Genomic DNA, 3,390 nt, shown 5'->3' with positions numbered 1-3,390 from the left:
TTTCAAAACAAAATAAAAAAATAAAAAAAATAGGGCTGAGGATACAGCTCAGAGGTAGAATGCCTCTGGGTTCAATCCTCAGTACTACAGTAAATAAATAAATAAGTAAATAAATAAATAAATAGTATGTGTCACACACACACACGCCTGTGCATGCATGTGCATAACCAAACACTGGTACCTGTCCCAATTTGGAAAATCCAATAATTGGGACAAACAAGCCTTTGGGAAGAAGGAAAAAGAAATTTATTGACCTGCTAGCAAATCAGAGGAGCCAGTAAATTTAAGAGTTCGGAATCAATCCTGGATTCTCTCTGAGCAAAAGAATCAAGTCTCTAATCCCAGCATTCGGGAGACTGAAACCCGGAGGATCGCGGTTCGCCGACACCCTCAGCTACTTAGTGAGGCTCTCTGCAACTCAGTGAGACACGGTTTCAAAGTAAAGAATAAAAAATAGGGCAGGGGCTGGGCGTGGTGGCCCATGCTTGTAATCCCTGCGCTTGGGAGGAGGAGACAGGAGGATTGCGCAGGTTCGAAGCCAGCCGCGCTGGCTTAAGAGACCCTGCTTCCAAATAAAAAATATAAAATAGGTCTGGGAGTGTAGCCCAGAGGTAGAAGGGTTCCATCCCCAGTACCACCAAAAAAAAAAAAAAAAATAGAGCAGGGGGTGTAGCTCCGAGGTCGAATGCCCCTAGGTTCCATCCCCAGACCCCCCTCCCCAAAAAAAGAATCAAGTGTCTTTTAAGAGTTAGTACTTCAGGGCCCTCCCGCGGGCCGGACTCGCACCAGCTACAGCCAGAAAATGTCTCTGAAATTCAAAAATACCAAACGAATTGAAGGACTTGGTGGTAATGTATGGATTGAATTTACCAAGCTGGCTGCAGATCCCTCTGTTGTGAACCTAGGCCAGGGCCTTCCAGATATCTCCCCTCCTTCTTATGTAAAAGAAAAACTATCAAAGATTGCATTAACTGACGGCCTGAACCAGTATACGCGGGGCTTTTGGTTTGCGAGTCTTTGGTGAATTTGCTTCTGCCGTCTCTCCTCAGTTCATTGGGTGGCATAACCTCTCCAGTAATTGGGTCATCCATCACTTGTAAAAGCTCTCTCCTGCCTATATGGAAAGTTATATCAAAATCAGATTGATCCAAATAAAGAAATCCTTGTGACAGTAGGAGCTTAAGGGTCTCTGTTTAATGCTGTTCAAGGATTAATTGATGAGGGAGATGAAGTCATAATAATGGTGCCTTTCTATGACTGCTATGAGCCCATGGTGCGAATGGCTGGAACCAAACCTGTTTTCATTCCCCTAAGATCTAAATCTGTTGATGGAAAAAAGTAGTCTAGCTCTGACTGGACATTAGACCCTCAAGAACTGGAAAGTAAATTTAATTCTAAAACGAAAGCCATTATACTAAACACTCCTCATAACCCCATCGGCAAGGTGTATACCAGAGAAGAGCTCCAAGTAATTGCTGACCTTTGCATCAAATATGACACACTGTGCATCAGTGATGAGGTTTATGAGTGGCTTGTATACCTGGAAACAAGCATTCAAAAATAGCCACTTTCCAGGTATGTGGGAGAGAACATTAACAGTAGGAAGTGCAGGAAAAACTTTCAGTGTGACTGGCTGGAAGCTTGGCTGGACCATTGGTCCCAATCATTTGATAAAACATTTACAGACAGTTCAACAAAACAGCATCTATACATGTGCAACTCCTTTACAGGAAGCCTTAGCTCAAGTATTTTAGATTGACATCAAGCGCATGGGTGACCCAGAGTGTTACTTTAATTCTTTGCCAAGAGAATTAGAAGTAAAAAGAGATCGGATGGTGCGTTTACTTGAAAGTGTTGGCCTAAAACCCATAGTTCCTGATGGAGGATACTTCATCATTGCTGACGTGTCTTTACTAGACGCTGACCTCTCTGATATGAAGAACGATGAACCTTATGACTATAAATTTGTGAAGTGGATGACTAAAAATAAGAAACCGTCAGCCATCCCTGTTTCAGCATTCTGTAACTCAGAAACAAAATCACAATTCGAGAAGTTTGTGAGGTTTTGCTTCATTAAAAAAGATAGCACACTGGATGCCGCTGGAGAAATCATCAAGGCATGGAGTACACACAAGTCCTGATGTGTGCAGAACACATTAACTACCAGATGACCCACTTGGCATTGTTACTCAGTGCTGCCCCCTGTTGTATGTTGAAAAACAAGTATTTCAGTACAAATGAATGTAAATAAATATTCCCATTGTTTTTCCAAAGTCAGCTCCATTCCCAACAATAGTCAGGAGATCTGACTTTTCATCTGTGGTGTATTAAAACACCTTCTGCTGTCACTTTATAAGAACCACCTTGGCATAGTAGATAAAAACAGTGAGATGCTTAGTCTCTCTGAGCCTTAGTTTCCACATTACAAAAGGGAAATAAAAGTAGAACCTAAAAAAAAAAAAAAAAAAAAGAGTTAGCACTTCAGGGTCACAATTCAAGTCTAAGCCATCCTTGAGTTAGTTCTTCCTCAGACTCACAGGTGCCAGATCTTCACTCCTTTGGTGAGTAAATTGATAAAGGCCTGTTCTCTATTGGGAGAAGAAGAGGGGTGGGAGGGAAAAATATCAGCTTTGAAATTAGCTATCTGTTAGCTACCAGGGCCAGGAGCAGGTCCCTGTTACATATACCTATACTCATATAATGTGTACACATTATACATGTATATATGTTTTCATTTACACACACACACACACACACACACACACACACACACACACACACACGATACTTCATCTCCACAAATCTATATCCTCCAATTCAGCCAACTATAAATAGAAACTACTCAAAGGGGAAAAAATTGCATATATACTGAACACATACAGACATTTTTGTTTTCATTATTCCTTAAACAGTGCAACTTATCAGATACTTACACAGAATTTCTACTGCATTACATATTAAAAGTCATCTAGAAATAATCTAAAATATATGGGAACCTGGGGGCAGTGGTGCACACCTGTAATCGCAGTACTTGGGAGTCTGCGTTAGGAGGATCGCAGAATCACCGGCCAGCCTCAGCAACTTAGCGAGACCTTCAGAAACGTAGTGAGATCCTGTTTCAAAATTTTAAAAAAAAAGGAAAAAAGGCTGGGAGTATAGCTCGAAGGTAGAATACCTCTGGGTTCAATCCCTAGTAAATAAATAAATAAGATATATGGGAGGATGTGTGTAAGTTTTGTGTAAATAGCAAATTTTTTATATAAGGGATTTGAACATCTGTGGTTTCAGTATTCAGGGTAGATACTGAGACCCACCTTTCAAGGATACCTAGAGACAACTGTATACATAAACATATACAAATGTATAGCTGTATACATGCTCAAATACACA

General features: G+C 40.8%; 1 pseudogene across 1 annotated transcript; it reads left to right on the top strand.

Moving 5' to 3' along the window:
- The first annotated feature begins 802 nt into the window (after positions 1 to 802).
- Positions 803 to 2,141, top strand: LOC308268086 (kynurenine--oxoglutarate transaminase 3-like; annotated as a pseudogene). Its single transcript has 2 exons — positions 803 to 1,005; positions 1,084 to 2,141. The product of its transcript is annotated as a kynurenine--oxoglutarate transaminase 3-like (transcript).
- Positions 2,142 to 3,390: the final 1,249 nt, after the last annotated feature.

Source organism: Muscardinus avellanarius (genome assembly GCF_963383645.1).
Source record: "Muscardinus avellanarius genome assembly, chromosome: 10".
In the NCBI taxonomy this organism is placed as follows: Eukaryota; Metazoa; Chordata; class Mammalia; order Rodentia; family Gliridae; genus Muscardinus; species Muscardinus avellanarius.
The sequence above is the reverse complement of the archived record's forward strand: the minus strand, read 5'-3'. Positions and strand labels throughout refer to the sequence as shown.